At 34.9% G+C, this 15,029-nt stretch overlaps 1 long non-coding RNA gene across 1 annotated transcript in view; it reads left to right on the top strand.

The window, feature by feature from the left end:
* The first annotated feature begins 267 nt into the window (after positions 1-267).
* LOC114234343 (uncharacterized) overlaps positions 268-15,029 on the top strand; it is a 55,727-nt gene continuing 40,965 nt past the window's right edge. Inside the window, exons 1-2 of the long non-coding RNA XR_008557999.1 lie at positions 268-328; positions 1,668-1,703. This is a non-coding gene — a long non-coding RNA (uncharacterized LOC114234343). The remainder of the gene's footprint in view (positions 329-1,667; positions 1,704-15,029) is intronic.

Here is a 15,029-nt window from a genome sequence, read left to right as displayed (position 1 = left end):
TTGAAATCCTAGATCCTTGATTTATGAGTCATGCAAGCATTAGAAAGTACTTTAACTCTCAGTTTTCTCAAAACCCAGTAGGGAATTAAGGCAGTGTTTGTTTGTTTGTTTGTTTGTTTGTTTTCCAAAGCCTGTAAATCCTTTGGCACTTCTTCCATTGAGAATTGTGTCTATGTCTCTTACTCTGGACTTTGACCTCCCTTTATGATGCACTTGTGTTCCATGGAATACAGCAAACATATTGCTTCATAGGCCAAGGCTGAGTCAGAAAAGGCCATAGAGTCTCTACCTGCTTTTCTCTTGTGCCCTGAGGGAAGCCAGCCCGCAGGTACAAACACCAACTACCCTGAGATCCACATTCACTCCTGTCAACAACAGCCCCAGCTGATCTCCTAGCCAACAGCCAGCATCTACTGCCAGCTGTGTTGGAAATCCAGTCAGTTCAGGGAGCAGATGACTGTAGCCATAACTGTTATCTAACTATAATGCATGCAACTCTCCAAGCAAGATTTGCTTTAGTGAGCCCTTACCATATCCCTACCCACAAAATTGTAAACAAATAAAATATTTTTTTCATGAAAGAGCAGAAACCAAAAGAGGTGTGATATAAGTAATATTCCCTCTTATGCTTCTTATACAAACTCAATGAGCAAATAAGTGTAAAAGTACTTAGAACAATACCTGAGTAAGTATTGTATGGAGTAAGCACTTGTGCAAAAAATGCTAGCCACTATTAATATACTGGTCAATTTCAGCTTCCTAATAGAATGGGAAGCAGTGAATTTTGAGGATAAAATTTAAAACAATAAAAATCACTAAAGTAATGAGAAATGTATAATGGAGTGACTTATCCATCAGGCACAGTGCCTCAAGCCCATGATACTTTTAGGGACATGCAAAAATGTTTTAATTTTAATTTCTTTTAATATCAGAAATAAAAAATTTAGTAATAGTCATTGCATGATAATCAATACAGTCTGGATTATATTATTCCTTCTACCAATGCAGTCATAACATTTAAAATATTTTTTTACAAAGGAAGGAGCCTACAAAGGCAAGAATCCCCAGAGTTCACAAAAATCATATGTCTCTGAATATGCATAGATTAATCTAAGTATACAGTGCTCCCTTAGAGTGTCTGGCCCTGATGTTACTCTGAAAATTTTTCTTATAAATGTATAATTTTTTTTGAAAACTTATCTGCCTATTTGGGTCTTTCTTCAGTACCCCATCAAGCTAACCCTTTGTTATAGTGATTCATATGTGCAAGATAAACTGAAATTCTTATTGATTAAAAGTCAAATTCTTATCAAGTGAGAAAGGATAAGAATAGACCTGAGGAGAAGCATTTAGGGTTAATAATATATGATTGTTAAAAGATGTCATATTGCCCTAACCTGTTTGGCTCAGTGGATAGAGCATCGGCCTGCAGACTGAAGGGTCCCAGGTTCGATTCCGGTCAAGGGCATGTACCTTGGTTGCGGGCACATCCCCAGTAGGGAGTGTGCAAGAGGCAGCTGAATCAATGTTTCTCTCTCATGGCTGTTTCTAACTCTATCCCTTTCCTTTCCTCTCTGTAAAAATTCAATAAAATATATTTTAAAAAAGATGTCATATTTGTTGGTGTCATAATCTAAACCTACTCTTAATTTTGTGCTCACGATCAGGTTCACTGAAAGTAGATGCCTCTCAAAAGCTACCAGGTAAGATGGTCTCTTAGAACTGTTAGAAGTTTATCTTTTCATTGGCTCAGGTATATTTGGACATGCAGAGATTTCTAATTTTGAAAATATCTTTTAATCTATTCTGTGAGAGACAATGTCAAGAAATAAGAAAACAAGTCACAGACTTATCTCACAAAACACAATATTTTCAAAAGACACATCTGATAAATGATGACTCAAAATATAAAAAACTTTTAAAAACTCAACAATAAGAAAATAGATGACCCAATGAAACAGCAAGCTAAAGGCCTTCACAGACACTTCATTTAAGCAAATAAGCATATGAAAAGTGCTCAATAGCATATGTCTCCAAGGAAATGCCAATTAAAACAACAGTGAAATAACACTACACACTTATTAAAAAATCTGGAACACTGACAACACCAAATGCTGATAAGAGTGCAGAATAACAGGAACTCTCATTCATTAGTGGTGGGGATGCATAACAGTACAGCCACTTCAGAGAACAGTTGGGCAGTTTCGTACAAAACATGTTTTTTTACCATATGAACCAGCAATTATGCTCCTTGGTGTTTACCCAAAGGAGTTGGGAATTTATGCCCATACAAAAACCTACACATGGATGTTTATAGCCACTTTCATAATTGCCAAAGCCGGGAAATAACCAAGATGTCCTTCAGTAAGTGAATAGATAAATAAACTGTGGTTACATCCAGATAATGGGATATCATTAAGTGCTAAAAAGAAAGGAGCTATGCAGCCATGAAAAGACATGAAGGAAAAGTAAATGCATGCTACTAAGTGAAAAAAAAACTAATCTGAAAAGGCTATATACTGTATGATTCTAACTACATGACATTCTGGAAGAGCAAACCTACAGAGATAAGAAAAAGATAAGTGGTTACTAGAACTGAGCAGGGGGAGATGAATAGGTGGAGCACAGAGGGTATTTAGGGCATTGAAAATACTGTATGTGAGACCATAATAAAGGACTTATGCCATTATACATTTGTCCAAACCCAATGTACAACACTGAGTGAACCATAACGCAAACTGTGCATTTTGGGTGATTTTAAAGTATCAATGTAGGTTCATTAACTGTAACAAATGTACCACTCTGATGGGGGATGTTGATTATGGGTGAGGGAATGCATGTTTGGGGGTAAGGGTGCATGGAATATGTCATAACCTTTTCCTCAATTTTGCTGTGAACCTAAAAATGTCTTAATTTAAAAAAAAAAAAACTCTTTTAAAATGGCAAAATATATTTCCACCATTTTTGGTATGTTTAGTCTGCAATTTATGTAAAAGTATATTCCTCTCTCATTTTGTTGACATTGTATGTTGCATCAGCTTTTACAAAACACCTTTAGATTGTTAAGTGAGTTCTAGGATCCCTTTAGTACAGTGGTCGGCAAACTCATTAGTCAACAGAGCCAAATATCAACAGTACAACGACTGAAATTTCTTTTGAGAGCCAAATTTTTTAAATTTAAACTTCTTCTAATGCTTTTGTTCTTAGAACTCTTATTGATATTACTGTAGAGAACAAATTGGAAGAAGCCAGCACTGCAGCACAAATACTGGTTTGGAGTCTGTTGCAATAGTCCCAGTGACAGTGTGATGGTGTACTATGGAGGAAGTGGCTATGAAAAGAAGATAATGATAAGGATTGTAGGATATCTAGGAAACACTGAATGTGGGGTATCAGCATGTATTGAGGTATTTGTGAAGGAGCCAGAGAGTTTAAGTTGCACCCCAGATTTTTAATTCAATCATTCCATATACATTGATATAAACATTTCTAGATATTCAGAATGAATGAATTGGGGTGTACCGAAATGCATTTTTAAAAATATAACTCACTCCTTTGATCTCTGATATTCAAAGCAACAACTTGTGGTGACGGAACTAGTCCACAAGGTGGTAGAAATCAGGTCTAAAATGTCCATGTGACCCCTCCGTGAAATTAAAATGTCAGGTGGCAAAAACTTGCAGTACTTGCATTGTATTCCAAAGTTTTAAAGGAGAGGATATTGGCTTAGTCAACAATTGTTATGTGAAGTTTATTGATCTAAATGGATGGTTTTGTAATAAGGCCAACCTCTGTCAAAAATAAATGCAAGCACTGCTCAAAGTAAAACTCACTGACAGGAAGAAATATGCTAAAAGGCAGATTTAGTTAAGAAAATGATGAATAGAAGCTTCAAGTTCTGGTCTGGAAAATAACTTTTCAGCTTTGCAGATAGCAATGTTAACTGTAAAAAAGAAAAGGTCTTTGCATTTAAACTTGACTTTTATGTAATATTTTATGTTTGTCCATTCAAGCAATGAATTATAGCCTTAGTAATAGAATAAAAAGACTGAAATAAAGACATACTAGCTCTGCATTGGGCTGTCCATATAATATTACTGTCAGGCAGGTCAGTGGTGATACTGACATCATAATACACAATATATGATACAATAAGCTTAACCTACCTTATCTTAAAAACATGACTGGGAGCCTAAGCTTAAAAAGTTAACTGAATTCTCAGTTCCTAAAATAATTCCAAAACTCACTTCACAGTTAAAGATTTCTAAAATTCCTTAAAATAACATTTTTTGATCCATATGTATCCCAATTACATCATTGACTGAACAGGTTATTGATCCCGGGAAAGGGAGTAACTCTGCATTGGCACTATTAAGCTCAGTAGCCTTCTTAGGACTCCATAGAACAAGAAAGGATTCTAATTCCCTTGTATTAATTAATATCCAGAAGAGCTATCTGAGTTTAACAAAATATCTGTGCTGGCATTTCAACCAAATAGAAATGAACCAATACTCTGCATGTACCAGGATATAGCTGTAGTATTATCTTTCAATGAACAAGGGAGGACACTGACTTCTTATGCCCGAGCAATTGACAAAGCTATTACATCTGTTTTTAAGTAGGAAATGGCCACTTAAAGGGTAAAATGACATGACTTAGTTAGATGAATTGGCAGTTTCCAGTCCTTGGCTCATTTTTAATTAGGTCCTTCTTCTTTTTTTGTTTCGAGTTGTGAAAGTTGCTTAAATAGTCTGGATATTAACCCCTTACCAGACATATGATTTGCAAATATTTTCTTCCATTGACCATAGATTTTTAAGCAACCCAAAGTCTGTCCTTTTTATCACATTATACATCCCCAGTGGCTATCACACATTGCACTATTTATTCCTATGATTTCAATGAATCATGTTTATATTCTTTAATTTATAAGAAATAAAATTGAAAATAAAAACACAAAATATCAATGGATTATCTCTTGGTGGAGAAAATAATAATTTATATTTGCAGCTTGTTTTTCTGTATTTTCCAAATTCTTTATATTAAAATATACATTTTTACATCAGAGAGAGGTTAACCCTCCCCATAAATACCCAGTTTAGAGAAAAAAATTGCATAAAGAAGGTATATAGATTTTGAAGTTACTGTGAGACCTCCCTGTCCAATTTGTGGAACCTCCTTAATATTCCCGAGACTTTAAGTGCCAGATATAATGCTTAGTGTTTTGCATGAATTTGTACTTTTCTTCACAACAGGCTTTGATAGCAGGTACTATTATTATAGTACTATTTTATGTGTGTAGAAACTAAGTCTTAATGAGATTAAATAGAAAACACAAATAATAATTGGAGCTAGGATCAAATGTAGAAATTCCTATTAGAGAGCTTGCCTCCTACTATCATACTAAACCTAACTATCTTAAAATAAAATTTGTTCTATTATGCTATCAGTGGTGATCATACTTTTAAAAAATGTAGTAAGAGCATTTCTGAGTCAACTTTCAGATTAAACAGTCCTCATCATAAAACAAGCAGGTTAAACAGTAAGAACTAAATGATTGTATCCTTCAAAAGACATATATAAATTACAGTTAAGCAATCCATCAATGACATGTCAACTGCAAATGCTTAAGTAAAAGAAAGCTTCCAACTGATTATCACTTATTTTAAAATAATTTCCTTTTAACTTCAAAATTAGTGGTGATTTATAATGTTTAAATAAATATTACAGACAAGTAAAAATAAGTCATTCAAATATTTAACAGAAAAGCAAATAAATACAAAGTACCAACACTTTGGTCAAGTTATAGTTTTTTGTAAACAAAAGCAGAAAGGAAATATAGAAGTATATATTGCTATCATTGTCCAAACAACAAAACATGCCAATTATTTCTGGAAGAATATTCTTTACCCTGATACCAATTCCAGCATGTATTTTTCAAACAGATTTTAATATAAGGCTCAGTAAGTAACATAATTAGCAACTGCTTCCATTTGGACTTGGCAGAGAATAAAGGATTCTTCTGATGGACAGCGTTTAAGTTGCCTTTCTGGAAAAATGGAAATGCTTATAGTTAAACCTATATACACCGACAGTAATTACACAATGGCCCTAACTGCTATAATCTAGAAAAATCCAGATGATGTGACACTAAAAACGTAGAGTTTAAATAACTCGGAAGAATGTTTGATATAAGCTGTCCATAAGTATCAATTCCTTTTGTTGTTTTTTTATTTTTTAAATTTATTTTTCAATTACAGTTCATAGTCAATATTATTCTGTGTTAGCTTCAGGAGTACATCATACTGGTTAGTGTTTTGCATATACTCCATAGAGTGTTCTAATCATATACTCCATAGAGTGTTCCCCCTTGATATTTCTAGTCAAAATGTCATTGTTAACTTTTGGAGGATTTGAAGAAATCAACTAAATATTCCAAAAACTGATTACAGTAGAAATATTCTAAAAACTTAACTTTTCATATTTAACCCTCTTAATATTTTATTTTTAACAGTTGATAAAGTATTACTATTAATGTTAAAGAAACTCATATTTTTAAAACAATATATGCAGGTAACATTTGATATCCAGTTGTAAATTTAAGACAGAAATAATTTAAAAATTAAGAGAGAAACATTTGTTTCTACACAAATATGTGTATATTGGCCACTTAAAACAATAGGTCTGAATCTGCATAAGCACATGAACAAACATTACACTGAATTCCAACAGTTATACCAAATAGGAAAGAGATGTTGTGGCCCCAAAATACGTTAGGACAGGTGTTACCAATAAGCTAGCATGACGATAAAAGACTATTACTGTGGCTTCTATAAAATATATCGATAGTATTAAATATTATAACACCATTTTTGCACATGTTGTATTAATATCTCCATATCAAATAGTAATAATATTTTAATATCATGGCTACAAAGATCATAAAATAATCCTACTTTAACTGTGAGAATTTGGTTCTGGAATCCTTCATGGTAGCAAGCTTTTCTTGTTGAAGAAATAGAAACTCCATCCTATATAATAAAAGCCTAATATGCTAAGTCACCTGTTCAACCAATCAAAACATAGTATGCTAATGATATGCTAAGGCTGCTCAACCACTCACTATGACGTGCACTGACCACCACAGGGGCAGACAGTCGACTGGTGAACCAGTCGCTATGATGTGCACTGACCACCAGGTGGCAGACACTCAGACCAGTAGGTTAGCTTGCTGCTGGGATCTGGCTGATCAGGACTGAGCAAGATGGATTGGACACACCCTGGAGGCCTCCTCCCCGCAGTCCCTCCCCAGCTGGCAACCTCTCACGTCCCTCAATTGCCCCGATTGTGCACCAGTGGGGTCCCTTGGCCTGGCCTGCGTCTCTCGCAATCCGGGACCCCTTGGGGGATGTTGGAGAGCCAGTTTTGGCCTGATCCACAGGCCAGGCCGAAAGACCCCCCCCCCTGGTGCACGAATTTGTGAACCAGGCCTCTTGTAGGAAATAAAAATTCAGTGTTAAAATGTGGCCAATAAGCCTGTGAAAGCCATTAAAAATATGTTGTTCTTGCATTTAAATAAAGCCAGTATTTGCTGATGTAGGATATTTATGGTCATCCCCAACTTATCCCCTTATGTCATTGTAGAAATACTGGCACTCTGATGTTTAAGGGACTAAATAAAGCTCCCACATAATTAATTTAAATGCAATTATGCAATGCAGTGTGTTTAATTCGGACATATGACTTTAAAAAATTACCAACTCACAGTATTTCTAGCTTTCACCTAGAATGTAGAAAACTAGAAGTCACATCATTCTTACCTCTTAAACAACACTTTCGCCCAGAAGATGCTGGACAATCAGTAAATTCACAACTCTTCTTGCACTCACCAAGGAGCTAAGATCACAGCCCAGTGAACTAACCCAATCTATGAAAAGACAGTCACCAAAGTATTTTCTTACCTGGGACAGACACTGCTAGACACAAGTACAAATTCAGCTAAACTTTTTAAACAAATTCCTTTAAGTGGAGTATGGGCTGGTGACAAAACATGAAACCTTGGGAAGGAGGATGCAGACACAAGGAAAATAAATATCACAGGTTACTCTCAGGGACCTCTTCAAGTGCTCAACAAAAACACTGGCCACAGTGCTCAGAAAGCATCCCTTGAGGTACAGGCCTAGGGGAGGTGACCAGCAGCCATTGAGGAAATGTCTCCACTATCTCTACTTTAGAATGAAAGGCTTAAGCTTCTACAGAAGGGGCACACACACACACACAAAAAATAAAAATAAAGAAAAAAGAAAAGAAAAGAAAAAAGCATTTTACTTTAAAAAATTAATTTAATTTTTCATCACCATTTATTCCTTCTATGCCCTCTTCCACCTTCCACCCCCATTTTCCCTCTCCCCGCAATCACCACACTTGTCCATGCCAATGAGTTCTCCCTCTCTCTCCTTTTTTCCTCCGCTTTTTTTTTTCTCATGAAAACCCATTAGATCTGGGAAAGGAACAGGACAAAAAACAACTCACCTCTACGCTTGGGAGAGGGGCAGTCATTTATGCTGGGGCCAAACATATAGCTGGGAGTGCTATAGGATCACAGAAATACGGAGAGGGTCTCCCAACTCCACACACATGTCCCACCCCAACACGTGCCTGCCTAGGACTCAGGCTTATTCAGAAGGGGAAAAGGCCCCAGCTGTCACTTCTTTCCACCACTGAGTCAGTAAGCACTGGGTAGCAGGTGAAAGCTCTCTACTCTGGGAGAGGGACAAGAACATGGAGAAAGACCGTCTCTAAAGAATAAGTACCAAAGTAAGACCTGAAACTGAGAGTATGGCTGACATTGAGTAAGTGTGGGGAAAACAGACCTCTATCAAACACCCCTAAGCATAGAGTGACACTAGAGAAATCTGAAATCTGTGGTACACGGACATAGTCAAACCCAGCTCAACTCTGTGCTAAGACTCAACACCGCCCTTCAACACACACAGCTGTGGCCGGAGACAAGGAAGGTTAGCAGGAGTTAAAATTCTTCTGGTAACCAGAAAGTATACAGAAGTAAAGTCTTTTACACTTGATTGTTTAGTATGAGAACCTCATAGTTGAGGTGTGGAAAAACCGCTGTGGTTTTGACAATCACCAAAGCCGGTAATACATTTTCTTAATGAATATTTATTTTTGTGTGTGTGAATTCTACTGAATAAAAAGCAGGGATTGGTTTTGGTGCCCCCCTTTTCTCCCCTACAAATATATAAAACCTCCTTAGTAAGTTTAAAATTATTAAATAATGTGTATCAGTGTGTTGACTATTTTAAAAGCTGATATATAAATTTAAAAATAAATCCCAATAACACAGGGAAGATTTATAGATACTGATCAGGATTCACTTTATTGGACAATGGTCATTCTTATAGAGAGCATCTATTTGTGCTGGCTTGACTGATGTTTCACTTATACATCAACAATCTTCTCAGGGTTTGTTGAAAGAGATTATTTTATTGTTGTTGTTGCCTTAGATACACAATCTGAAAAACATAAGAATATATATCAGCTTGCTGGCATACAGGAGAAGTGGGTGGAATACCATTATAAGTGTAAAACAACAACGAAAAAATTCTCACCGAGTGTAGACCAGTTATCATATATCATTTTAACCTTTCTTTTTATCATCAAATTAATATTTATCATCTTCCCTAGTGACCTACTTCCTACCTTGAGGAGGTCATATAGTGGGGAAACACCTCCCCCCCCCCAGAGATACAGAGATAAATACTCATCATCATACCATGTGGGAAAGCACTGAGGGAGAAATGCACAAGATGTTTTGAAATAATAAAAATCAAGGCACTGATCCACCCTGGATTGAGGATAAAATAAGAAAGTAAGTTGTTTGAGAAGATTTTCTATTCAGGATATATGTTAAGTTGTGAGTTAATCTCTGAAAAGTGCATATTCAAAAAAAGAAAAAAAGAAAAGAAAAAATACTAAATTCTTTTCACTTTTCTCAAGCAGACCCCCAAAAGAAAGGGAAAGAAAGATGTAAATTCACACGTGCTTTTCTAAGGGTGGTTCATAAGAACAGAAAAATAATATGCTTGCTCCACACTTTGGTTCACGAATTTAGATTCCAGACTGAGATGGACACTGAACTGTATTTAGGCATTAAACATACTTAAAATGGAACTAAATATATCAAATTGTTCCTCTCAGGAAAATTAAGTATATATTGATTGTGAAATCCTTTTTATTCAGTGTTCATATGTGCATGTGTGTGTGCATGTGTGTGTATGCATCCAGATATAAATATGTATTTTTTACTAGATTTTCATTTTATTAAAGAGTTTGAAAACCATTGTTCCATCCTACCTTTGCTTCAGGCTTCAGGCATTGGGGGAAATGTTTTTCCCCCCAGTAGAGGCTCTTTTTTGAATCAGATGTTTTGCACTTGCCAGCAGAGGTTAAAATCAGAGATGAGGGATTTGGCCCCACCACCTTTAGGGTCTCCTTTGCTCTGAGATTAAGTATTAGCTTTACCAAAACTAAACTAAACAAAATTCCCTAGATTTCAAGTAGCTTATTAGAAATCATCAACGAATAGTAAAGCGATCTGTTGCTTATTTTGCCTTCATATCCTATGTATATCTTTGTTTTGGCTACTTCTCCAATGGAAGACTAGCTCAGAGAAGGCAAATATCTGGTATCTGCTCTCAGTACAGCTTCATAATGTAATGGTCAAACTGAGGGCATCAAAAAAGCAATGTTTTGTATTCTCTGGTTGAGAAATTTCTTTTTTTTAAATCCTCACTTAAGGCTATGTTTTCCATTGATTCTTAAAAAAAAGGGGGGGAGTGACAGAGGGTAAGAAAGGGAGAGAGAGAGAGGGAGAAAGAGAGAGACATCAATGTGAGAAAAACAGATTGGTTGCCTCCCACACACATCCCTGACTGGGGATGGAACGTAATTATGTTCTCCGATTGGAGACCCACAACCTGTTGGGGTGATGTTCCAACCAACTGACCTACCTTGGCCAAGGCTGGTTGAGAAATTTCTTAAAACTTTCCCCTGGTATAGGCTTATGTTCACAGATAATATATACATGCATCCCCTCCCCCCCAAAAAAAATTAATATCCTCAGCAGAGAAAATAAAAACAAAAGGATAAACCAAGTTATAGTTTCTACAAAGAAAACCAAAAAGAATTTTGTTAATAGTTACTGTTTATTGACCTGAATACATATTCATATTGTGACAATAACCCTGCAATAATGGGATTATTAGTCCTGTTTAAAAGGTGAAGATAGCCAGGCTTAGAAAGTTAAGTAATCAGGACTGAGTGAACCACTTATTATGACTCAGTAAAGGATTTTTAGATTTAACTGACTCCAAATCCTTGATGGCATGTTGTCTGCCTACTGATATTTCCTTTTGTAAGCTAAATATTTAAGATGACTGTTTGTTATTAATACCAATGCCTATTAATAAATAAAGGTGTTTATGATGTCATATGAATAATTACATTTCTGTAGATATTTTTTTTTACATTAAGGGAGTACAATTAAGTCTACTCTCTATGCTTTTATTTAATCAGGAAAAAAAAGTCCTTTGATGCAGTAAGCCTTGGTTACTCTCTGAGAGACACTATACATCCCTTGCCCCAAATACCACAACGTAGACCACTACAGCCAGGCTTGGCAGCTAGTTCCAAGCTCAGGCCAGATCTCCTTGCCCACTGTTTCTGGACCCATCCTCGTTGCAGATCCCACAATTCTTGCCTCTTGGATTAGGATTAGACAAATGCTTCTCCACTGTGTTCTGTTTCCCAAAATGCAGTAAAAAAGAAAGTAATTTTTCCAATAATACAATTTAACCCCCCTCTCTTCTCATGATTGCTTTTTGCTTAACATTTATTGAAGCAAGATGTGCAACTGGAGGATGAAATGCATGCCTTCCTGGCTTTTCTGGTAAGTCTCCCAGATCCTTTTATTTATAACCTGGTAAGTGATGGAAGAGAGATTCCCTAGACTCTTCCCTTTTTATCAGCACAAGTCAATTTCACACTTAATGAAAACTGCTTACTTCCTTCTGTTTTGTAAGTAAGCACTTGCTTTATCTACCTGCCTGAAGCCTACTGCAATTACTTCTTAAATGGATGAAAACTGCTTTTGGACAATTTTAAGTATTTCCCACATAGCTTTTAAGCAATTATGCATAACTCTGCACTTTCTCACACATAACTAAAATTATACTTGTGTATGTTATATTCCACCAAGTGTGTAAATATGTATGGCACTGCCCTGAAAACACTAGTATCACTGGAAATCAATTTTAAGATTTAAAACAGGAGGAAAGTTATAGCAAATAGGCAATAAGATTAATGTCTGGATTCCTGTCTTTTCAGTGTCTTTCAATGGAGTTAGTGCCATCATTTTGGATCCTCTTTGTCACATTGAATTAGAGTGTAGCTAGAAATAAAAAATGAACTGTTAATAAAAATATTATATTTGTTTAATTTTTTTAAAAACTCAGATTCCATGTGTTCCCACTTACTAACAAAAATGGCTTAATTAATATCAATGAGCAAATAATATCTATACTACTCCATTCCACTTACTGTTGAGGATGGGAGTAAATATCAAATTTCCAAAGCCTTTGATAGATCTTTTGCATGCAGAACAGTTAGATCCCCATTGTCAATGGCTGTAGCTTTGCTATTAATTAATTATTAGATATGCAAAAGAGACGTTGTGAGCCAAGAAGAAAATAAATGCTTAAATTTTCTTTATAAGAACATGGAATTGAGTTCTTGACATAAAGGTATTATGTCAAGGAAAAGGAGGCGAGAGAGAAAAAGGTGCAAAGGAGAAAATGAGAATAAGAAATTGGAACAACATGGGAAAAAGAGAAATTTATGGTGAAGGAAACAAGAATGACCAAAGGACTTTGAAAAACAACAATGTGGATTTTTTTTAAGTTTCTGCTATATAATATTGTTTTGTAACTATTGTCTTTATAGTTTGAATAAAGTAGCCTTATATAAACCTGTATTTCTTCTTCAGAATTATTGCAGGGCAGAGAGAAGGAACCAACCACAAGAAGTGAACTATAGTAAAATTTAACAATTACTTAGTAATTTGAGAGTAGTAACTAGGAAGCATATGAGAATTCTGGGAGATATGGAGGTAGAGAGGTTATGGGATTTCCCATGTGTCCTATGTGAATTTAAGTAATTTTCACTTAAACAAAATTGAATACATAAATTCTGTGGAACTGTGCATTTACAGGCCACTCTTGGGTATGTGGATTTAACAATACTTATCACAATACCCAACAGAGTTTGTTGTGCAGTTCAAATAATATATTATGTATGAATCTATGTAGGTCATACACAAATATATTTATAAAGCCATCCAATAACATAAAGACTCATGACTATAGTGAATGCAGAAAGTAAATTAGCGAATATGGGTTTGTTTGTTTTTCACAAAACAAATTCTAATCAATAAGTTGAGTTTCTTTTTTTTCTTGTTTTGTGATGTTAATAATTTTCTAATTAACTTGGAAAAAAATGTCATATATAGTAAGAGGGAAAGTACATAGGAAATTTTACAGAGCTGGCATGAGTTCAAGGAAGCTGCAATAACCACTGTTTTATGTTTAAAATCCAAAACAATCTTTAAACATCTCTAGAATCATAGTGATAGCTAAACTAAAATAAATTCATTTTCCGTGACTTAAAACAAGATATCAATCTTTTGCAGCTGCCATTTTGATTGACTGTATGTCCGATTGGATAGACAGGGCATGTACCATGACTTGAAATACATACACCCTCTTGACAGATCAGTCATCTTTAAAAATGGATATCAAGAGATTTCAAATGGACCAAAATAATTTCAAATATATGACTTTGCTAATGCACACTTATAGACTAAGTTATATATTGATGTTATCACAATAAAAGTGGTCTTCAAAAATATAATAAGCTTTTAGAATAAAATATTTAATTTCATAAAAATGTAAGTTAAAGGAGAGACATTTTTAAATAAATGTTTTGAATTCTCAGTACTATAATTTGAGAATAAGTGTAGAAGTGAGATTTATATAAAAGAAAGATATCTAACAAGCATGATTAAGCTGGTAAAGCTTATATATTTATTAGAGTTACTAAGATTAGTAATTTTAAAAAATTGAAAAGGTTCAAATTACCCTAAAACTGATATAAATTATGATAGAACAGACTTGAACTTAGAATTTAAGTCATAGCACTATGCAGTGAAGATAAAATTATAGTTTAAGTTACATTTACACATTTGAACATTTTATGTTCAATGGACTTTCTTGGCATGCTATGAACTTACAATGGTTTTATTGGTTTGTCCTTTCAACTTGTGATAACATTTCTATATCATGTATACATACAAACAGATTCAATGCTAGATATACAAATACTCAGGATTTAAATATGAAGATTTTCAACCTCCCCATCTTGTCACCTCAGATTAATGAACAATAATAACTGTAATATAGGTATAGCATCATTGTCAAGCTTAACAAGGAAAAGCTTACTCCAGTGCTGGAAATGTTTTTAAAATGTTGTTTTTTTCTACCTTAGATCATACTTTCAATGTTTGACAATGATTTGAAGGATACCCTACTTTTTATTAGATATATACCACAAGTATAAATGAGGTTAAATGTTAAACTCTTCTGCTGATCTCTCTAATAAAAAGCATTATATATTAAGATTGAAGGATATATGGAAAAGAATCATAGTGGTTAAAGCAAGACAGCCCTTTGTAGAAAACATCAGTCTAGTGTCTACTCTTCCTTAAAGATGCTTCTGATCCAGTTCAAACAACACTACTTTCCCCAGCTCCTGCTCCACTCTTCGTATCTATGAAAGGCAGAAGAGTGCAATGTTTAATAACATGGCCTCTTGCACCAGCTAGCCTGGCTTTAAACCCTGACTCTAGCCTCGTGAATGAAGCAAGATAATGAATTGTTCTGCACTTGACATAATGTCTG

Source organism: Eptesicus fuscus, chromosome 13, assembly GCF_027574615.1.
Source record: "Eptesicus fuscus isolate TK198812 chromosome 13, DD_ASM_mEF_20220401, whole genome shotgun sequence".
Taxonomy (NCBI): domain Eukaryota; kingdom Metazoa; phylum Chordata; class Mammalia; order Chiroptera; family Vespertilionidae; genus Eptesicus; species Eptesicus fuscus.
This window is presented reverse-complemented; position numbering and strand designations above follow the sequence as displayed.